Source organism: Anticarsia gemmatalis, chromosome Z, assembly GCF_050436995.1.
Source record: "Anticarsia gemmatalis isolate Benzon Research Colony breed Stoneville strain chromosome Z, ilAntGemm2 primary, whole genome shotgun sequence".
Classification (NCBI taxonomy): domain Eukaryota; kingdom Metazoa; phylum Arthropoda; class Insecta; order Lepidoptera; family Erebidae; genus Anticarsia; species Anticarsia gemmatalis.
The window spans coordinates 12,355,663-12,380,118 of NC_134776.1; the positions used below are offsets into that span (position 1 = coordinate 12,355,663).

Consider the following 24,456-nt stretch of genomic DNA (forward strand, 5'->3'; position numbering starts at 1 on the left):
TTCCCTTCAGATTATCTAGTTTCGCTGTTTCAGAATAAAATTGCGATCTATGTTTTCTGTCAAGATATTAAGTAGAATATTTAAAAAAAGAAATTTATTTGACATTTGTTTTTTATATGTGGCTTTTCCGAGTCATATGGAAGCGTTATTACCAACTAAAGATGACTTTTTTTTGATGGCTGATGAAATACATTTTTGAAAGATAATGACTCCATACGGTTTAGTTCAACGTCCAAAGAAAATAATGTAACAACGTTGAACAAGTGCGAGTCGGAGACTTTGCATTCATTTGAGGAGTTGTTGACAACTGACGTACTGTATCACGTTGTAAACAACTCTTGTTGAGATGTTTTCCTTAACCATTAAAACAAGTGTTATTTCTTATACTCAAAAAGGCGAATATATAAAATGAATGCCGATTGTGTTGCTTAGTTATTATTATGATAATCACGAATTTAATATCGTCTGCAAAGTCTCCGATAGAAGCTGACTCACTAAAAACACAATATTTTTGATCTTGAATAAATTTGATTGATATCTAGAAAAACCTGGCTATAAAATTGTTGCCCTTTTATAAATAAGGCACTATATAAAAATATTCCTTATAGCCGTCATTCGTCTTGTTAACTTATAAGCATTAACTCACGCGACTGACTGAGAATAGAATTTAATATTAAACTAATTACAACTATAAGTTCACGTTATATGAGTTATGTGTTCTTAGCACGTCTACTTATTTTTACATCAGTATTTTTCAAATTACTGTATGCTATATATGAAGAAAATAATAATCAAAATATTTTTAATATTCTGTTAAATTAATATACTGTCCTAACGATTGGAGCCTTTCAAATTAAGCAAATGTTATAATAAACAATTATAATCAGATAAAATATACTTAAACTAAAAATAACAGTACAATTCACAAACGTAAGTTGACGTAATGAATTCAAAAAAACAAAAGATAGCTGCCATTATTTTCTTTTTCTTCCTTTTTTTTCCGGCAGCTTCACTTGGTGTTGCCTGGTTGCCAACACGGCCCTCCTGCATAGTGCATGTCCTCAGGCACGTCCAATCCATTCAAATTACTCAACGAATCAAAACATCTGAAACGAGTATACAAAATATTTGTATTATTGTTCAATGTAAAAATCTATACTTTTTGGTCCACTATTCCGGCCAATAGTTTTCATACAAAGTTCCTTTACACTTAGGCAACTTTATAATATCTAATGTTCGCTGGTCCGCCCAACTTAAAAATTGTCTTTAGACTTAGACATTCTCTTCTTACCTTATTCACTCCTTTAGTCCGAAGTAGTGTCTGCTCCAGTTTACTCCTTTATATCTTAGGCAGTAACTGCTTCAGCACACTACCCCTACTCTGGATAATGAACACAGTTGGTATCTCTGGCGGAACAGCACACATACACACACAAATATTATATACTAGCTGACCCGCGCAACTTCGCTTCGGGAAAATTTTAACCCATTCTCTCATGTGACGCAATCACATGAGAGAATGGGTTAAAATTTTCCCCGTTTTTGTAACATTTTTTACTGATACTCTGCTCCTATTGGTCGTAGCGTAATGATATATAGCCTTCCTCGATAAATGGGCTATCTAACAGTGAAAGAATTTTCAAATCGGAGCAGTAGTTCCTGAGATTAGCGCGTTCAAACAAACAAACAAACAAACAATCAATCAAACAACCAATCAAACAAACAAACTCTTCAGCTTTATAATATTAGTATAGATTAGTATAGATTACAAAGCATTGAAATTAAATTTCTGATCAATAATTTGTATTGATGTATATTTTTACCTTGCCAACACGTTCTCGACTTACTGCTGACATAATTTTTGTTAAATAGACAAATTATTAATGTTGATCCATGGCTTGATATCTTCCGCAGCAGCCACTCCTCTATATCTTTTATTTGATCTTTCACTTCCTCTCATATCTTCTTGGAATTATTCCGAATGACCGGCTGCCTCATTGATATCGACTTATATACAGGGTGTGGCGTAAATAATGGATAATCCTTTACCAGCGGATGGGCGACAACCCAACTGATCTAAATATCAAAATTTACCTCTGGCACAAGTATCATAGTTTTTGAGATTTTGGCCATTTTGTGTGTTTTTTAAAAAAGCGATTTACGCTCGTTCTTTTTGATGCTGTGATCACAATTTAAGGCTTTTTTTAAATCCGTTTTTTGCAAATAAATCCTGAATAGATGTGCTATAGAATCTACAATCTTGTTTTGTTATAACTACTTGTTTTTTATTTAAATTATGCATTCAAAGTTAAATTTTATAATCTTTCACAACTTTTGTGCAACTTTGAGCACTTGTGGTGAAAAAAAAATGTATGGTGGCTTTACTGCCCACGCCATAAATAATTTCTAAATTTTATTAGAATTCTAAATTGGTATAACATGCAGCATTAATACCGATAATTGTCAAAATATTACAACGAACTTAAATTATTAACACTTTTGCCGGTCAACTAATTTTATTTTATCAGCGCGTTTAAGCTAAGTTTACTTTCAAATATTCATGTTTATAGGGTTATTACACTATTAAAGATTATTTAGATGATAAAAAAGCTTGGAACTGTGCTGCTTCTACCAAGTCTATTTCAAAATAATGTATTACAATTTGATGAAAAATGTTTTTTTTGTCAACAGAGTAGTTTTCTTTAGATTTCTAATTATCTTTATTATTTGAATAGTATTTATGTTTTGTATTTCTTTTTTTTTTCAACACTGCACACAAGTGCTCAAAGTTGAACAAAAGTGTTGAAAAACTATAAAATTTAACTTTGAATGCATAGTTTAAATAAAAGACAAGTAGTAATAACAAAACAAGATATTAGGTTCAATAGCACATTAATTTAGGATTTAAATGCAAAAAAATTTGGCCATTATGTGTGTTTAAGAAAGCGATTTACGCTCGTACTTTTTGGTGCTGTGATCACAAATTAAGACTTTTTTTTAATCCGTGTTTTGCAATTAAATCCTGAATAGATGTACTATTGAATCTAGAACGCGCTTAGCGTGAAAAAAATAAATTAGTCGACCGGCAAAAGTGTTAATAATTTAAGTTCTTTGTAATATTTTGACAATAATCGGTATTATTGCTGCATGTTATACCAATTTAGAATTCTAATAAAATTTAGAAATTATTTATGGCGTGGGCAGTAAAGCTACCATACATTTTTTTTTCACCACAAGTGCTCAAAGTTGCACAAATTTTGGGTAAGATTATAAAATTCAACTTTGAATGCATAATTTAAATAAAAAACAAGTAGTAATCACAAAACAAGATTGTAGATTCAATAGCACATCTATTCAAGATTTATTTGAAAAAAACGGATTTAAAAAAAGCCTTAAATTGTGATCACAGCATTAAAAAGAACGAGCTTAAAACGCTTTTTTAAAAAACACACAAAATGGCCAAAATCTCAAAAACTATGATACTTGTGCCAGAGGTAAATTTTGATATTTAGATCAGTTGGGTTGTCGCCCATCCGCTGGTAAAGGATTATCCATTATTTACGCCACACCCTGTATAAGTACGACTGTGAAGGAAAGCTGCTAGACTATCACAAGTCTTAAAATTACTAGCTTCGACGGATGCTGTTATGTAACCATCACCAATGGTTCCTAATATAATAGAAATTATATCATTTTCAAAGAAATTTAAACACAAATGATCTACTCGTGCTTTTTGTTCAAAAAAGAAATCATATAAAGATTGATTTTCAACGGGCTTACGATCAATTATTTCCCCGCAATAGTTCAAACATATTCCTTTTGACTTTGAAAGTAATTGAAATGTCCACAAATGATCTTTACGTAATATAGACTCGTACCATGTCTTGGCAGACCCTTTGAGCTTGTTGAGCGCTTGATATCTTATAATACCGTCGGACCTTTAAAAGTCAACGCGTAAGAATCAATTACATTAAGCCATGAAGCCACATTATCATTCAAAGGATCAAATTCCGATATCATATATTATTATGGAGGGTAATCAGATTTGTACTCACAGTGCTAGGGTGTTTAGACTTTACCCTTTTCCGAGATCGCGATGACCTTGGTGGCGGCGTTTTCGAACCACCCCTACTCGTGCTCGAACTGTGCGTGCTTGAGCTGCTACTACTCGACATGCATCTACCGCGTTTTTTCTTTTACCCATTGTAGGCTGGGAAAATACTATATCCCACTTCTGATGTTAAATTAATATACTGTCCTAACGATTGGAGCCTTTCAAATTAAGCAAATGTTATAATAAACAATTATAATCAGATAAAATATACTTAAACTAAAAATAACAGTACAATTCACAAACGTAAGTTGACGTAATGAATTCAAAAAAACAAAAGATAGCCGCTATTATTTTCTTTTTCTTCCTTTTTTCCGGCAGCTTCACTTGGTGTTGCCTGGTTGCCAACAATTCTTATATGTAATTATAATGTCCATAATTATTTAAAAAAGTTGTACGCTCTTGGCATTATATTTGAAAACATAACCACGCTTTAACTTGAAATGATTAAAGATACTTCAAGTTTAAGGTGATGGAAATGACTGGATAGAATTACAAAATCTTTACAAGAAACGTCCAAAATATTATGTCCGTAACTGAAAACTCGTTTAGAAAGTCTATAGTCATATGAAATAACAATGTAGCCACGAAAACTTAAGAACGGCCACTGCAGCTACTAATCATGCTACCTTGTCATTATGGAGGTGGTAGCTTTACCTATGTTGTTTTTGAAAAAAGCACTAATTATGTTGTTTTTGAAAAAAGACTTGTTCTATGGTCAAATGCTATGCAATTTTGTTTAGAATAAGGGTATTTTTGTAAGTAGGTTATCTATTTGATTTTTCATACCTGAAAATAAGAAAGCAAAGTTAGTATTTCCTGAAAGTAATTTTTGGAGAAGTTGACTTTTAGGTTTTAAAAAATTTGGTATCTTTTTAGAATCTACAATATGATGTTAATATTTGATAATCCTGATACCTTCGGTCGTTTAAAAAACTTCGACACTAGGCTGACCACTAACCAAATGGTGGTAGAACGAACTTCAATGACTGGATAGAGTTACAAAATATTTACAAGAAAGGTCCAAAATATTATCTCCGTTAATGAAAACTCGTTTAGAAAGTCTGTTGTCATTGGAAATAACAATGTAGCCATGAAAACTTAAGAACGGCCATTGCAGCTGCCAATTGTGCTACTTTGTCATTATGGAGGTGGTAGCTTTGTCTGTTTTACACTTACTTTTTAAATTACTAGTAGTCCGCTCAAAGAATACTCCAAAAGCGGGTGTAGAGTGCGTGAGAGGGATCTCAAGCAATTTCTTCAGAAATTGGTTCAGGATGCTTAAAGGATAAACATACTAAAAATCCCCGCCTCTAGGGGGGGCGCCGGAGTGGGGGGAGGCGGTTAAAGTTCCCATTTTATATTTTTTCACTAATATCTTTAACACGGTTCGTCATAGAGAAAAAGTGTCTTCTACGTAATGAAAGATGATAAAATTGTCTACAACTTTTGTTCTACACACACATTATCGAAATTCTCATCAGTTTTCGAACATCATTAAAATACAAAATTTCAAGACTGTAGGGTCATTTAGTTCCGAAGTTAAGCGAAAGCAAAGTTTCGCATTTATGACACTCACTCATGATCTGAAAAACCTTTTAACTATTTCAGAGCGTGATGCTCGAAAACTGATGAGAATTTCGATAATGTGTGTGTGTAGAACAAAAGTTGTAGACAATTTTGTCATCTTTCATTATGTAGTAGATACTTTTTCTCTACGATGAACCGTTTTGAAGATATTAGTGAAAAACGAAAAAATGGGAACTTTAACCCCGTCCCTCCACGCCGGCGCCCCCTCTAGAGGCGGAGATTTTTAGTATGTTTATCTTCTAACCATCCTGAACCAATTTCTGAAGAAATTGCTCAGGATCCCTCTCACGCACTCTACACTTGCTTTTTTGAGTGGACTATAGCTATTTAAATTATATAAAAGGTACTTATAGACCATAAAGCCCCGACAACAGCGTTGCAGCGGATCGATAACAGACGAATGCTAACAAGTAATTCGAGACTCCTAGTACAGTTTCCGTAGTGTAGTGGATATCACATCTGCCTTTCAGGCGGAAGGACCCCGGTTCGATCCCGGGCGGAAACAGTGTCTTCTGCGCTTTCCTTTTTGTTGTGTATATGCATTATTTTATTTCTAATCTGTTTGTTTTGGAATATTTTGATCTAGATTTAGTTTTTAGAGTTTAAAAGGAACAAAATAGAGTATTTCAAAATAATAAGGAACACAATATAGTTTTGGGAGTTATTTGCATGGAAATGCTTCGATTTAGTTTTTGGTTTTAATATTGGAACACTTAATATGTTGTTTTTGAAAAAAAAGACTACTTGTTCAATGGTCAAATGCTATGCAATTTTGTTAAGAATAAGGGTATTTTTGTAAGTAGGTTATCAATTTAGATTTTTTATACCTGAAAATAAGATAGCGAAAATAAGAAAAAGCGTAGTTCATAGCGGCTAGCAGAGTTTTTTCGCTATAATCTCGTAGGCGTGCAAACCGTGGAATTAACTGGCTAGTCGGCCGCACGGAAAGAGTTTAAGAGATTGAATAGATTTTTAAGCTCAAGCCAATATGACGAATAGCAAAAAGTCCGTAGTACACAATAAGCATATGAGGAGTGTAGAACATTTAGAAATTTCTTCAAATTACAATAAATTTTCAATAAATAGATCAGATTTTATTTTTTGAAGGATGGTAAGGTTATGAATACTTAATAATATTATGAAAAATCTCTCTCTAACACAGACAGTGATCTGACGAAAAAAATCTTCCTAATATAATGTTTTCTTGCGAAACGAAGATTATAAGAAATCATCCAACGACAACGAACTCGCTGGTACAAGATAGTAATAAATAAATAAGGTCCTTAAAGCAAAGCTCAAGAGCTAAGCTGTCGGTACCGGTTGTTTGAACATCAACGACAAACGATAAGTGGTTAAGGAATACTTGGAACTTGGAATATTGATAAGCTCTTTGAGTTAAGGAGGAAATTCTGAAGAACGAATACTTAGTGAAAAAAAATACATTTTTGAAAGATAATGACTCCATACGGTTTAGTTCAACGTCCAAAGAAAATAATGTAACAACGTTGAACAAGTGCGAGTCGGAGACTTTGCATTCATTTGAGGAGTTGTTGACAACTGACGTACTGTATCACGTTGTAAACAACTCTTGTTGAGATGTTTTCCTTAACCATTAAAACAAGTGTTATTTCTAATACTCAAAAAGGCGAATATATAAAATGAATGCCGATTGTGTTGCTTAGTTATTATTATGATAATCACGAACTTAATATCGTCTGCAAAGTCTCCGATAGAAGCTGACTCACTAAAAACACAATATTTTTGATCTTGAATAAATTTGATTGATATCTAGGAAAACCTGGCTATAAAATTGTTACCCATTTATAAATAAGGTACTATATAAAAATATTCCTTATAGCCGTCATTCGTCTTGTTAACTTTTAAGCATTTACTCACGCGAATGACTGGGAATAGAATTTAATATTAAACTAATTACAACTATAAGTTCACGTTATATGAGTTATGTGTTCTTAGCACGTCTACTTATTTTTACATCAGTATTTTTCAAATTACTGTATGCTATATATGTAAATAATAATTACCAAAATACTTGTAATAATCTTATATGTAATTATGATGTATATAATTATTAAAAAAGTTGTACGCTCATGACATTATATTTGAAAACATAACCACAGTTTAATTTGAAATGATTATAGATACTTCAAGTTTAAGGTGTTTTATTTGTCAAAACTCATTACATATTTCATTCTTATAAAATAAAAACTTCATGAAGCATTATTAGTAGCAACTTTTTTCAATACTTTCCGTTTTTATATGGCCTATAAGAAATAAGTTGATAGATTCGTAGATGTAAAAACCAGCGTGAAAATGACCCAGCTTCCCTAAGTCATCAGAAAGTTTTATATATTTTACCTGACGGTAAGTAAAATGAATCAAATTATAAAAAACTGTGTTTAATCTTGAGAATAAATGGAAAAAACATGAAATCGAAAAACCAAACAACTTGATAGAAATAACTTATAACTTACACTTTTAGCGTGGACATTCTCTAGATAGGTAGCCGGAAATCTTTGCTTTTGCTTTGAACGGCACTTAAGCAGCCAGTCCTGTTAGTTGCCAATTGAGATTACAGTCAGTGAGCCATGTCAAATGCCTTCGGGCATTTGAAAAACTTCGAAACTAGGCTGACCACTAACCAAATGGTGGAAGAACGAACTTCAATGACTGGATAGAGTTACAAAATCTTTACAAGAAACATCCAAAATATTATGTCCGTAACTGAAAACTCGATTAGAAAGTCTGTAGTCATAGGAAATAACAATGTAGCCACGAAAACTTAAGAACGGCCACTGCAGCTACTAATCATGCTACCTTGTCATTATGGAGGTGGTAGCTTTGTCTGTTTTACACTTACTTTTTAAATTAATAGCTATTTAAGTTACATGAAGGCACATAAAGTCCATAAAGCCCCGACAACGACTACAGCGTTGCAGCGGATCGATAACGGACGAATGCTAACAAGTAATTCGAAGCCCATAGTACAGTTTCCGTAGTGTAGTGGATAGCACATCTGCCTTTCAGGCGGAAGGTCCCCGGTTCGATCCCGGGCGGAAACAGTGTCTTCTGCGCTTTCCTTTTTGTTGTGTATTTTCATTATTTTATTTATATTCTGTTTGGTTTTGGAATATTTTGATCTAGATTCAGTTTTTAGGGATTACAAGGAACAAAATTGAGTATTTCGAAATAATACGGAGGAAAATATATTTTTTGGATTTATTTGTATGGAAATGCTTCGATTTAGTTTTTGGTTAGAATACTTAATATGTTGTTTTTGAAAAAAGACTATTTGTTCATTGGTCAAATGCTATGCAATTTTGTTTAGAATAAGGGTATTTTTGTAAGTAGGTTATCTATTTGATTTTTCATACCTGAAAATAAGAAAGCAAAGTTAGTATTTCCTGAAAGTATTTTTTGGAGAAGTTGACTTTTAAGTTTGAAATAATTTGGTATCTTTTTAGAATCTACAATATGATGTTAATTATATACAATAGATAAATAATGTAGTTGATATATTATTTACTTTAAGTTCTAAATTATAGTTGTTTTCATTTTTCTTTTCATTATTTATGTTATTTGAATCATTTATATGTTTATTAATTATATGTTACAACAATTCGACTAAATTCTAAACAAATCCCTAGAATGTTAAAGTTAGTTTCTAAATTACATTACGTGAAAAATAGTTGATTGAATTTTTGCTAGTAGTCCTAGCTAAGCCAGTAATTAGGGAGGTCACCTCGCCGCAACAACCGTAGCGCCGCGTGTGGTGGGTTCGAACCCCACCCGGGACAAATATTTGTGTGATGAGCAAGAGTTTATGAATAAAATAAAAACTCCATGAAGTTATATTAGTAGCACCTTTTTTCAAACTTTCCGTTTTTATATGGCATATTGTAAATAACTTGATGGATTCGTAGTTGTAAAAACCAACGTGAAAATGGCCCAGCTTCCCTAAGTCATCAGAAAGTTTAATTTATTTTACCTAACGGTAAGTAAAATTAATCAAAACATCAAAAACTGTGTTTAATCTTGAGAATAAATGGGAAAAACATTAAATCGAAAAACCAAACAACTTGATTGAAATAAGTTACAAGCTTTTCAAGGTTTCGCAGTTTATTTTCCGGGTTGCGTAAAGAGTGTATTGAGTTTTTCTTTAGGGAAATATTCAGTAGAATGTCTGAATTCGGTCAAAAATTAAATTGTTCATTAGTTATTTGGCTGTTGTGATTTTTGGTTTTCTTTTTGAATAATTAATGCCAGGTCGGTATATTCGTTTTATATGTAAATTATTTTGAATATTGGCATGATAATAACTCATGTAATAACTGAACACAGAAGGTGTTAGTAGAGACTAAATAGATTAATCGACTTGGTATTATATAGATCTCATAACTTTTTACGGCAGAGAGACTCAGCTGCGAGACTTGGGGTTTTACAGAATGTTTTTGATGGCATCTCACTTCTTTTTGCAGAGCGAACATTAGTCCAATTTGTACGGAAAGACGTTTTTTTTTTCTTAATTCAACATATTTTCCTATTGGAATGTTGTTCAGTTTCATGGGCTAAACACCCTTACCCACCCTATACCCCCTCCCGTTATGCCTCATAGATATAGTAGGTAACTATTAATTTTATTTTCTATAGTAATAATGATTCATTAACTGCAAACGTAACCTTGTAATCCTATCCATTTACATGGTCCTATCCATTACAAAGTTATTATTTTAGGTTTTCCCATGATTAAGACACTAAACCCTATTTGTATTCTACATTTGAAGCTTCTAAGTCTGCTAGAATTACCTTAGACTTTTGATGATCGGTGAGTCAGTGAATCAGTGAATTAGTGAGTGACAAAATTAAGAAATTTTAACAAGTTGTCATTCTTAAACTACTGCTTCAAATTGCCTGAAATCTATACTAATATTATAAAGCTGAAGAGTTTGTTTGTTTGTTTGTTTGTTTGTTTGTTTGTTTGTTTGTTTGAACGCGCTAATCTCAGGAACTACTGGTCCGGTTTGAAAAATTCTTTCAGTGTTAGATAGTCCATTTGTCGAGGAAGGCTATAGGCTATATATCATCACGCTACGACTAATAGAAGCAGAGTAGCAGCAAAAAATGTTACAAAAACGGGGAAAATTTTGACCCATTCTCTCTTATGTTACGCAAGCGAAGTTGCGCGGGTCAGCTAGTTTTAAATATACCGTGTTTATATGTATTTACAATGACTGATTAGTTGCTGAGAATTCAGGCTTCTTGTTTTATTCACAACAAAATTATAGGAGTGTCGAAAATAGCCTGAATTGCTTCGAGGAAAGGATGGTACGGCCGTGCCGCTTTTTTTTTGCTCCAAAATAATGTAGCCTTACCAAACTGGTCAGTTACTTATACGTAAACCTACGGTTCAATGATGTTCTAAATTCTGATTTTTGCCCACCTCCGCTAGTCGCAAACTTGACATACAAGGGTCTCTACTAAGTTATTGGGCAATAAACAAATATTCATCATAAAATCTTAATAACACAAAAAGTACCGTTTCTTAAACTGCCGACATACCCAAGTGATATTACTAAAACATCTGAAATTACCACAGTCAAACCAACTAGACTACGATAGACTCACGCGGCGGGATATAACGTGGAGTACTCAATTAATACAGTCCTCTCCACCACATCCGGCAACAGAGTCGATTTGGTTCCGGTCAATAGCTCTTCCATGGCAAATGCTAGCTGTTAATGAAAATCTGGCTTTCGATTTGTATTATCCCATTTCAATTGCCGTTTTGCTTCTTGCAGATTTACGGTATATATTTCGAAACTCAGAGAAAAACTCTAGTAAGGAAATTGTAAGATTTTTGAGTTTTTTTACTTCCTGTTAAATCTATGGAAGTGTATGAGGCAAGGTAAGTTTATAAGGATCGTTCCAAAGTCCTTTGGTCTTTGCTACCTGCATAGGAAAAGGTGTTATATACAACGTGTCCCAAAACTCAACGTCAAAACGAAAACCTGAGCTAGGCCGAGTTGTGTTGGCTCTCAAAAAATAATTTAAAAAAATCTATCTCGTGTAGTTTAAAAATGACAACCATTTTTGTAAAATTGCTACCCTCTGATGAGTTTAGTCTACTGTGGCCACAAATGACTTCTTTTCTAGTTCTTTTTTTATGTGGAGTATTCTTAAGTAACGCTCCTACAAAATTCAATTCATTATTTGCACACAACTTCATTGGAATATCAGAAAATATCCCTTTTATGGCGAATTATGCCGTGAAAATATTTCATCACTCAACCTTGACAGTCTGTCCTGAAAAATAATTGTACTACGCTTTTTCGGCATGTACCTTCAAAAGTTGGCGCATTTAATGAGCTTTCGAAAATCGTATAACACTTACTAAATTATTTCATAGACGATGAGAAAATATAAAAAATCTTAAGATAGTCGGTATTTAACGTATTATTAGTTCGTCATAAAACTTTCTCAAAATTATTCTAATGTCATCTAAGCGTTCTGTGATGATGTTGTCCTGGTAGATTTCGGATACGGCGGTCAGTTTCATTGAAACCAGCCAACAGTGCAGGTTTTTGTTTATAGTGGCCAAGTGTGCACACAATACACAGGTACACTCTCATAGTCTGGTGGGACGGCTACACCGTCACGACCAGAGAGAGGTCAGGCGCAGGACCGACGGCTTTACGTGCTCTCCGAGGCACGGAGGTCCCTTACCTCAACTTCCTACCTGCGGGCAATCTCTGAGAATTTTTTTAACAGAAAATCTCTAAAATTACTTTTTGGCTCTACCCAGGATTCTAACCCGAGACCTCTTGGGCGGCAGTCGCATAATGCGACGAAGAAATTTAAGAGTGGGACGGATAGTGACGCTACACATGGTGTTAGTGACATTTATTGTATTCGGGATTGTTTAAATAAAGATCAATTATTAATAAAAATCTAATGATTATTTAAATGAACCTTTTATTAATCGTCAATAATTAAACATTACTTCTCTTTATTTACACCTCACAGAACGCCTAGATGACATTAGAATAATTTTGAGAAAGTTTTATGACGAACTAATAATACGTTAAATATCGACTATCTTAATTTTTTTTTTATTTTCTCATCGTCTATGAAATACTTTAGTAAGAGTTATACCATTTTTGAAAGCTCATTAAATGCGCCAACTTTTGAAGGTACATGCCGAAAAAGCGTAGTACAATTATTTTTCAGGACAGACTGTCAAAGTTGAGTGATGAAATATTTTCACGGCATAATTCGCCATAAAAGGGATATTTTCTGATATTCCAATGAAGTTGTGTGCAAATAATGAATTTAATTTTGTAGGAGCGTTACTTAAGAATACTCCACATAAAAAAAGAACTAGAAAAGAAGTCATTTGTGGCCACAGTAGACTAAACTCATCAGAGAGTGGCAATTTTACAAAAATAGTTGTCATTTTTAAACTACACGAGATAGATTTTTTTAAATTATTTTTTGAGAGCCGACACAACTCGGCCTAGCTCAGGTTTTCGTTTTGACGTTGAGTTTTGGGACACGTTGTATATGTATGTATGATAATACATACATAACATATACATTTAAAAAGAGCAAGCCGTGAGTTTCTTGCCGTTTCTTCTCACGAGCAACAGCTTTTCCGAAACGGTGGTAGATAAAAAATATTTTGACGATTTCAAATACTTGTTAAAGTTTATGAAATAAAGAATATTTGACTTTGACTTTGATAGACTTTGTAATACTGTAGGTATTATAGTACGGTATTACTATGTTATCAGTATACTTCACTTTTATGCGCTCACATAGCGTGGACATCCTTTAGATGGGTAGCCGGAAACCTTCGCTTTTGCTTTGGACGGCACTTAAGCAGCCGGTCCTGGTAGTTGCCAATTGAGATTACAATCCGTGAGCCATGTCAAATGCCTTCGGGCGTTTAAAAAACCTCGACACTAGGCTGACCATTAACCAAATGGTGGAAGAACGAATTTCAATGACTGGATAGAGTTACAAAATCTTTACAAGAAAAGTCCAAAATATTATCTCAGTAAATGAAAACACGTTTGAAAGTTTTTAGGTATTAGAAATAACAATGTAGCCATGAAAACTTAAGAACGGCCACTGCAGCTGCCAATCATGCTACCTTGTCATTATGGAGGTGGTAGCTTTGTCTGTTTTACACTTACTTTTTAAATTACTAGCTATTAAGGCAGTTGTCCCACTAACAGCGAGTAAACGTTAACTATCGACGATTGTGTAGTTTACATGTTGTTGTTTCTACTAATATGCAAAAAACTTTTTTTAACTACTATTTCCAAAAAAATATGCTGATAAACTTTTACTTAATGAAAATTGCGAGGAAGTTCAATTTTTCTTTGTTTTCAAATCGCCATCCAGTCATGAAGCTCATAATTTTACGACAAAGTGCATAATAAAGGTGCGAAGACAAAAGTAATTTCCTTAGCAACGAAGGCTGGAGGTAATATTAAGAAGTTAAAAAAGTTGGAGAAAGAGAAAAGAGTTTAGTTACTTTATTAGCTTACCGCCAACGTCAGTTTTATTAGAACAAGTTAAAAGCATGCCGAGAGCCTTTTGTTTCGAAAAATATTTTCCGTAGTTTTTATCGAAGCGAAATGTCCGATAAAGTAGTGTTTTAAGCACTTTGTTGCACCATTACGGGGTGGCGTCGAAAAGCCTCTTCTTTTAAATAAAGCGACAAAACCGGGCGAAAAATTATAAAAACTTTTCAGTAAGTACCTGTATGAAAACCCCTTGAATTTGTTTTTATCTTAGGAAGTCTTTATGTCAAACAAAAAAATATTTTTCTTTATAACCAAGTTAAAGCAATATTATCATTAAAGTAGATTTTATTACACCTTAATTATTCCTTTTTTAATTGTTCTTAATCTTTATTTCAAGAGCTCGTAGCCAAGTTACAACAGCCTCACGTATCCATCTTTCAGGTCAAGCTACGCTGGCCGAGGGTGGTATGTGGATGGGTGCCCATATTATACATACTAAGATCGTCCGAAAGCACTTTGAACTGTGGGTCCTGGCTATCATTTCCAAAGATCTTTTATAGTCGTTACCAGCAGGAAGAAGCTTGAAAGTCAGAGCACCAGTCTTACCGAGGAGTACCATGTTATAAATCAGCTAACTAGGTTGAGGAGGTCTGATGGGCGGTCGCTTCATGTAAAATACTGGTATTCAGCTGCATCTAGGAAGACTAGTAGCCGACTCTTACAAAGTTGGAAGAAAGATTGATATAATATCTTAATCATTATTTCGCGTATTGATTTTGAGACAACAAGCTTCGAAATTATGACTGCGTTGTTTTAAAGTTGATAAAAGTCACCTTGCCGCAGGATCAATTTTTCATGCGGGAGCTGCCTCTAAGAAATAAATTCTACGACTTAAGTATACGCAAGGGTCTCACTAGCACGACATGCTGCGAACAGTCTAATATTTTTCGGCTTCTACAGATTCTTATGACAGGAAAACAACAACATTCGCTCGCCTCATTGATCGTAGGTTGCGAAACAGGGTAAACGCGAATAAACTAAATCCAGCAATAAATTATGATCAAGCCAATAACTGCTGCAAGTGGAACTATTACGCTTTTTAGAGCTTATGCGGATATGAATTATTAATTGGTACAACAAAAATACCAATGGTAATATTGCCTTTTCATCCGCAAGGTGATCGTTAAAAAGAATGTGAAAGTCTTTTAAAGAACTTATGATTTCATTTAATTAAGTTATGAGATGTTTAGTCATTGTAATTTTTTCAAATATTTTGAACAATATTTATTTTTCTAAACTCTTCCTTAAAATACATTTGTTTCAAATATTCTATGAGTCCTTTTTAGAATTACCGCATTGCCAAATTAATATGTTTTAGCGAAAGTCGACATCTAGCGGACAATAAGTAAAAGAATAGAGGGCGTTACTTTCGTTTCACACCCTCGTACCTTCGCATACTCAGACCCATTTTAGTTCGACCAGGATTTGTAGATGTCGCACTGATAGCTAATATAGTATTTATAGAACAATCAATAAATATTGGTGTTATAAATTCTTATTCTCATTAGCTCTACGTCCTAACCAGAGTTAGGACATAGAACTAATCTCTAAAGCAATATCAACCTCAATAGAAAAAATGGGGTAGCCTCTTTTTCTGTATTCGTCTATGTTATCATATTTATATTATGTGAGGTATTTTGTTTTGTCAAACATAAAAGAATATCCAATATCAGGAAATATCTCTTCGATGATAACGCGTTTATGTATTTAATAAGGTATGTAATGAATGGGTGAGATTTCCCCATCTTTTAGATAGGTATCTCTCTGTCCTCTTAGGTCTTAATCCAGATATGTGCTATATTTAGGTGAACTTTTAGTAAATTAGTCTCAGAATTACAAAAGCTGCTAACAATATCTAAGGCAGTTTCCACGACTTCCACAGCCGCCAGACACGGGACTTTTTGCAAGGAAAAGTATGAGCCACAGGAAACCAATGGCAACTGATATGAGATGAAACCACTGATTGCTTTATAATTAGTCAGTGTCCCGTTCTTGCGACAAATTAAGAATAATATTAGCCTGCTAGAGGAGCAATGTCAAAGCCCAATTTTGAATCGATTCAATCAACAGCTGCAGTTGATTACTTTGTTTTTAGTAGATATTACCTCTAGAGATCCACCCGGCTTCGCTAGGTTCAAAAAGTTAGTTTTACGGTGAGAGAACTCAAATAAATTATGCACTTAAAAATTGTTCTTTATATTGGTGAACTTTAATTACTGGATAGAGTTGCATATTTTTTACACCAAAAATCCAAAATATTATCTCTGTAAATAAAAAATCGCTGCAAAAAGTCTTAAGTCATTGGAAATAACTATGTAGCCATGAAAACTTAAGAACGGCCACTGCAGCTGCCAATCATCTTACCTTGTCATTATGGAGGTGGTAGCTTTGTCTGTTTTACACTTACTTTTTAAATTACTAGCTATTTAAGTTACATAAAGGTACATAAAGTTCATAAAGCCCCGACAACAGCGTTGCAGCGGATCGATAACGGACGAATGGTAACAAATAATTCGAGGCTCCTAGTACAGTTTCCGTAGTGTAGTGGATATCACATCTGCCTTTCAGGCGGAAGGACCCCGGTTCGATCCCGGGCGGAAACAGTGATGGGCTTCATCAATTTTATTTTTGGTGTGTATATTCATTATTTTATTTCTATTCTGTTTGTTTTGGAATATTTTGATCGAAGAGGTGTCATTATAAGTATCAGTTGTTGTGTAGTTTACATGTTGTTGTTTCTACTAATATGCAAAAAACTTTTTTTTACCACTATTTCCAAAAAAATATGCTGATAAACTTTTACTTATTGAAAATTGCGAGGAAGTAAAATTTTTCTTTGTCTTCAAATCGCCATCCAGTCATGAAGCTTATAATTTTATGACAAAGTGCAACGAAGGCTGGAGTTAATATAAAGAAGTGAAAAAAGTCGGAGAAAGAGAAAAGAGTTTACTTTATTGGTGAAAGTCATATCCAAATCTGTTCAGAAAGACAGACGCGGCTTAGATGTTTTATTTTATAATCTGCAGAGGTTGTAGGTGAAGAAATGAATTTATTCTAACCGCACAATATATACTTAGGTCACTATTTATATTTTGAGCCTTGACGAATCTGATTGTTTTAGACCCCATTTGGCGTTTTCATCGTAAAGTTTGGTCTTTTTGACTACTACATTCCTAAGAAAGTTTTGAAATCTGCGCTGAAAATATTTTCAATATCGTCAATCGAAAATTGTAAGTGTGTGGGAAAATGGCATTAGGATGTTAACATTTTCGTGCAAATATTTTTTACAACTTTCGACGTGACTTATAGAAACAGTCGTGTCTATATCGACTTATTTATTATTTTGGTGATAAAGTCTGATCCTTTGAAAATTGAGAACGCCAATAAATAGATTTCTATCATGATTATTTTTCCATCACCAATGAAATTCCTGAAGGTCGTCCAAGGTCACCAGTTGTCTCCGGAAAAATTGATGCTGTGCGAAAATTAATTATGCATTTAAGTTTCCTGATACAAGAAAAGAATACACAATTACAACTACAAACATTTTAAAGCTAGCGCTCGTTTGCATATGTACGGCTTGAATAAGATTATTGTGATTGTAGGGGTGGGTTTTATGTGATTTCTAGCAATAGCCAAACGTCAGCGAAGTGGAAACTGGAATATCTTCGCAGTTTTATGTTGCACAAATTTCACTTTAACATACACATTTACACACAAATTCACACTAATTTGTTCGTGTATTTTCTTTCTTCTGCGTCCACGGGGAAAAAAAAATTCCCAGCGGAAACTGTTTTTATTGAACAGCTCTGCAGTGGGTGGATACACAAATATGTACTATAGATAGATACACATTTACACAGTGTCACACACTAATTCCCTATTAAACTGAAATTACGATTTTCCATATTTTTCGTCGCGCATACGCTCACTCGTGAGAGTGTCGCACTCATAGGGAAAGTTTAAAGGCGTCTGGCGGATGAATGGCCCTTCGGATTGCTCTGTCCGCATACAAAGGGTCTTAAAATTATACCTAAAATAACATATAAAATTAACGCTTGTAACTATAACGTAGTTTACCTAATTTTTGAAACATTTAAGACGTCTGGCAGAAGTAATGGTCCACGGAAAGTGTCTGGCAATAGTCAATTTCAATTCTACATAGTATCATTAAAAACATATCTGAAAACCAACTTTGCTACTATGACGTAGATTGGGTCGTTTTTTACGCACCTTCACTCCGCGCTACCTCAGAAACGGCCCCGCTTTCAAGGTAGTGGATGTGCATACCTCTTAACAGACCCTTTATACTAACAATCCTCAAAATTTCAGCTTTGCTAAAATGACGTAGGTCTGGCAGCTCTGGGATCTTGGACTATTACATAAAGTTCATAAAGCTCCGACAACAGCGTTGCAGCGGATCGATAACGGACGAATGCTAACAAGTAATTCGAGCCTCCTAGTACAGTTTCCGTGGTGTAGTGGATATCACATCTGCCTTTCAGGCGGAAGGGCCCCGGTTCAATCCCGGGCGGAAACAGTGTCTTCTGCGCTTCCCTTTTTGTTGTGTATATTCCTAATTTTATTTATATTCTGTTAAGTTTTGGAATAATTTGATCTATATTAAGTTTTTAGAGCTTACAAGGAACCAAACTGAGTATTTTGAAATAATAAGGAATAAAATATATTTTTTAGAGTTATTTGTATGGAAATGCTTCGATTTAAATTTTAATTTTAATATTGGAACACTTAATATTTTGTTTTTGGAAAAAAACTTGTTCAATGGTCAAATGCTATGCAATTTTGTTTAGAATAAGGGTATTTTTGTAAGTAGGTTATCAATTTGATTTTTCATACCTGAAAATAAGAAAGCAAAGTTAGTATTTCCTGAAAGTAATTTTTGGAGAAGTTGACTTTTAAGTTTGAAATAATTTGGTATCTTTTTAGAATCTACAATATGATGTTAGTAGTTGATAATCCTGATAGTTGCCAATTGAGATTACAGTCCATGAGCCATGTCAAATGCCTTCGGGCGTTTAAAAAACTTCGACACTAGGCTGACCACTAACCAAATGGTGGAATAACGAACTTCAATGACTGGATAGAGTTACAAAATCTTTACAAGAAACGTCCAAAATAGTATCTCCGTAAATGAAAACTCGTTTAGAAAGTCTGTAGTCATAGGAAATAACTATGTAGCCACGAAAACTTAAGAACGGCCACTGCAGCTGCCAATCATCTTACCTTGTCATTATGGAGGTGGTAGCTTTGTCTGTTTTACACTTACTTTTTAAATTACTAGCTATTTAAGTTACATAAAGGTACATAAAGTTCATAAAGCCCCGACAACGACAACAGCGGTGCAGCGGATCGATAACGGACGAATGCTAACAAGTAATTCGAGGCTCCTAGTACAGTTTCCGTAGTGTAGTGGATATCACATCTGCCTCTCAGGCGGAAGGACCCCGGTTCGATCCCGGGCGGAAACAGTCATGTGCTTCATCATTTTTATTTTTGTTGTGTATATTCATTATTTTATTTCTATTCTGTTTGTTTTGGAATATTTTGATCGAAGAGGTGTCATTATAAGTATCAGTTGTTGTGTAGTTTACATGTTGTTGTTTCTACTAATATGCAAAAAACTTTTTTTTTACCACAATTTCCAAAAAAATATGCTGATAAACTTTTACTTAGTGAAAATTGCGAGAAAGTACAATCTTCAAATCGCCATCCAGTCATGAAGCTTATAATTTTATGACAAAGTGCAACGAAGGCTGGAGTTAATATAAAGAAGTTAAAAAAGTCGGAGAAAGAGAAAAGAGTTTACTTTATAGGTGAAAGTCATATCCAAATCTGTTCAGTAAATTTTGAGCTTATTGTGAAAATGAAAGACAGACGCGGCGTAGAGGTTTTATTTTATAATCTGCAGAGGTTGTAGGTGAAGAAATGAAACAGCATTCTAACCGCACAATATACAGGGTGTCCCAAAACTCAACGATAATCCGCGACAGGGTGAAAGGCCAAGTCATACCGGTTCTAGGAAAAATAAAAAAAAAATCCATATCACTTAGTTCAGCAGTAGTAGACATTTTTCAAAAAAGTTGAAATTCCACACCCTTGGTCACATTTTCAAGTCCTGTGATCACCAATATCACAATATCGCTGTGCTTTTTTGAATTTCGTGATCTTCATTAAATATGCTATTAATCGTAAAGCAAATTTATGCACAAAACATTGTCAATTTAATAAAAAAAGTTAAGTCTTAGTGAGTCATAGTTCGTAAAAATATCGTTAGTTAACTTTGACGCTTCATACTGAAAAAAAAATGTACTACACTACCCTTGGCAAGTTATTTCAAAAGTTGGCGCATTTAATCAAGATTTCAAAATGGTGCAACACTTGCCACTTTTCTTGCCAATAAAAATGATATTTTTATTTGAACGAAGAGTATCCTTGAAGATGGATCGGACGCAGTAGTTCAATTTTATGGCCTCCTCGTTCCCCCGATCTAAATCCAGTAGATATTATTTACTGGGAATGCATAAAAGAAAAAGTCTATTCAAAATCAATAGTGCCAGAGGAAAGCAATATGTTTAGTAAAAAGGTAATTGAGTCAGTCCATAACCAATATTTAATGTAATAAACATAATAGGTAATAATAATAAAAAAAAACAATGAACGAACCATCTTTCTTCTTTAATTATTCTCCTTAAACTAAAGTAATTCTGAATCGTTTTCCTCTGGCACTCTGAATATAGGCTCTGCAACGCCTTACAAAAGACCTTTGCACCAGTCAACCAAAATTCCTTGCATTTATTTACTCTGACGCTGTGTCAATTTTTTGGCGAAGTTCTGATAGATTTTGTATTGATTTTGAATAGACTTTTTCTTTTATGCATTCCCAGTAAAAAATATCTACTGGATTTAGATCGGGGGAACGAGGAGGCCCTAAAATTGAACCACTGCGTCCGATCCATCTTCAAGGATACTCTTCGTTCAAATAAAAATATCATTTTTATTGGCAAGAAAAGTGGCAAGTGTTGCACCATTTTGAAATCTTGATTAAATGCGCCAACTTTTGAAATAACTTGCCAAGGGTAGTGTAGTACATTTTTTTTTTCAGTATGAAGCGTCAAAGTTAACTAACGATATTTTTACGAACTATGACTCACTAAGACTTAACTTTTTTTATTAAATTGACAATGTTTTGTGCATAAATTTGCTTTACGATTAATAGCATATTTAATGAAGATCACGAAATTCAAAAAAGCACAGTGATATTGTGATATTGGTGATCACAGGACTTGAAAATGCGACCAAGGGTGTGGAATTTCAACTTTTTTGAAAAATGTCTACTACTGCTGAACTAAGTGATATGGAATTTTGTTTTTATTTTTCCTAGAACCGGTATGACTTGGCCTTTCATCCTGTCGCGGATTATCGTTGAGTTTTGGGACACCCTGTATATTATTAATGATATTACACAATAATTCAAATAGAGCTAGAAATGTGAAAAAGTTAACGTAGCAAGTGTTTCAACCACTAAGAAATACTGTAGGAAATATTGCAGGGCAATTTCAATTAAACTGATAGTAAAGTGAATTCGTTAGACTTGTCAATCTCACGATATGAAACTTAATTAACAAGTTATCGACAATTTTAAATGAGAAATTCATGCCTGTCATATAGCTTGTACAGAGTTTGAACGAATATAGTTCAGCATATAAGCAGATTATTTATTGCTAGAGCCGCAAAGTGATTGTACATTGTGTTGGCAATAAATGATAACAGGCTACTGCCCCAATCTATCCCTTTTCAATGCCACCCGAAATCAAATCATTCCGAAAAACTTTAGCAAGTCATCGACCTGTCTTGCTGCCCGTCACATTACGACATGGCATCACAACTGTTTTTCATTTCAATTTTAGACCTACCTAACTTTGATTCTCTTGTGGAACTGACAAAATATTTCTTTTTTTAAGTACATCTCAGCGGTTAAAACACTTACAAACACCCAGATATGTAACTACAGATATATAAGTACATCATTCATTTATTATTTTATAACATTACTAACATTATTATGAAACAACGTAATAGTTTTTTTCTATATTAAGCTTTACTAATATTAAATTTGTTACAGAAAAGTAACGGTGCAAAATATTTTTTATAATAAATACTATGTAAAAATTGAGGTTACAATGTTATTTTAGGTACATTATTATTGCTTGGCAGTGCACTGGTTGACTATTACTAAGTATTTTGCTATGAAATACGGAAGAGAAGATTTTAAAGTTTTAGGACGATTACATAACTACGTATATTATTTTCGTACTCATTACGACTAGATTTTGGAATAGGGAGCAATTGAATTTGAATTTACTATTTCATAAAAATACTTAAACAAAGAAATAATTATTATCTAACACTATACTTGCCAGCTGTAACCAGCGAGCGTCTCAATGTCGGTAAATCAAAAATCGATATATTTTTTACCAACGACATTTTCCATATAGTATAAGATAATAATTACGCATCACGAAATTTTAAAAGTTATAGTACAAATTAATCAAGTTCTGATTAAAAAATTACATTCTACAACAATTTTTAAATGGTGGCTTTTTTATTACAACGTCGCATTTATTTCAATTATTTAATATATATTTTCACACAATATGAGCATTAAATTATCTTATATTAGTTACTACTTCTAGCTTTTTTTTAGATTTCATTTATTTTTCTTTAATAAATCCTATTTAATCTATATTAAAAGGATTTGAGTACTTTATTATGTAATTTTTAATACATTTACTTATTTAATAACTATTACATATATCATGTTCACTTAATGGTTCATATTAATTTTCTGTTGGTGTCATTAATGTATTGTGCGGGCACTTATTTCAGGTTGAAATATATAGTAGATTGCAACATTAAAAATAACATGATTACATAAGAATTCAGAGTGAAACTTTGCCCGAATTTTATAGGATTAGTTTCGATAATTTGCAACATATTTCTATATTTTGGAATCTTGGATTCCAAACAACATAAGAACAATGTAACAAGCTGTTTCCAAAACTATAGTTGAAGTACATAGAACAGAGCCTCTTAGCATTCAGTTATTGGGAGTATTAAGAGCTTGATTAGACAGTTTTTTATTCAGGCAGTTTCGTTAACTTAGCAATGTTATTATGTAAATCTTAAAAACTCTTATACAACATATGACGTCATTATTGCTCTAATAATAATATTATCGACTGTATGCTGCTATGCAAAAATATATTATTATATATTTATCAAATCCATCGTTACATTTTGTTATTTGGCTACAAATATTTCATGTAAATAATGCTCTAATACATACTAGTCATATGTTGGTGTTAGCGTTGTGTCGGAAGACTACTGGCGTTAAGGTACCCGTTAATATTCAGCTGCTTATACACTTTGTTACTGGTTCTATGAATGGCATTTTTTTATTTTTGACTGCATCGTCAGGTGACTTACGAGTTATATAGAAACTATCAAGATTATTTTATTTATATTACTGAGCAACGCCTCTAGCGTATAACGAAGGAACTTATTTTTAAGTTCACTGCGGAAACGTTTGGCTAACATTAGTTCGGTTAACTGGTTGGACAAAAAACACTGAACGTTTGTAGTGCTGCCCGTGTAGCCACTGCTACGCTTCGTAGACGCTCTACACCTCGTAGTCGCAACGTCTACGCTGCGGATTCGTTTATTGATCTACTTAATGTTGTAGACTAATCACTTGGTAGTAAATAGAATGCAGAAACATAGTGTATAACGCAGAATTTTACTTAATCTTTAAATGCATCTATGTTTGCTAGCGAATAACTAAGCGTTATCAAATATTGCTTTATATTATAAATACTGTATATACGTGTATAATGATATTTCATAAATATGGAAGTGCTTTTGTTAAATAGCAACGGTTGTTCCACGGTTGTGATGTGCTAACACACTGTCATATAAGGATTTTCATCGACCATCATAAAACTGTTAGTATATTATTTGTAATTTTTTTCTTTTATAATCGCTTATCATCAATTATCTTCTTTTTTACTTTTCCTTTAAAATCAGTGAGGCAATCACAGAAATTATTTGACCTTTATGTACTCACGG

General features: G+C 33.4%; 3 non-coding genes across 3 annotated transcripts; all 3 read left to right on the forward strand.

Annotated features, from left to right (window-relative positions):
- Window positions 1–6,133: 6,133 nt before the first annotated feature.
- TRNAE-UUC (transfer RNA glutamic acid (anticodon UUC)) lies at window positions 6,134–6,206 on the forward strand. The gene has a single exon. It is a non-coding gene; the product is annotated as a tRNA-Glu (tRNA).
- Window positions 6,207–16,840: 10,634 nt separating this feature from the next.
- TRNAE-UUC (transfer RNA glutamic acid (anticodon UUC)) lies at window positions 16,841–16,913 on the forward strand. Its single transcript has one exon. It is a non-coding gene; the product is annotated as a tRNA-Glu (tRNA).
- A 2,813-nt stretch (window positions 16,914–19,726) lies between these two features.
- On the forward strand, window positions 19,727–19,799 carry TRNAE-CUC (transfer RNA glutamic acid (anticodon CUC)). Its single transcript has one exon. It is a non-coding gene; the product is annotated as a tRNA-Glu (tRNA).
- The last annotated feature ends 4,657 nt before the right edge of the window (window positions 19,800–24,456 follow it).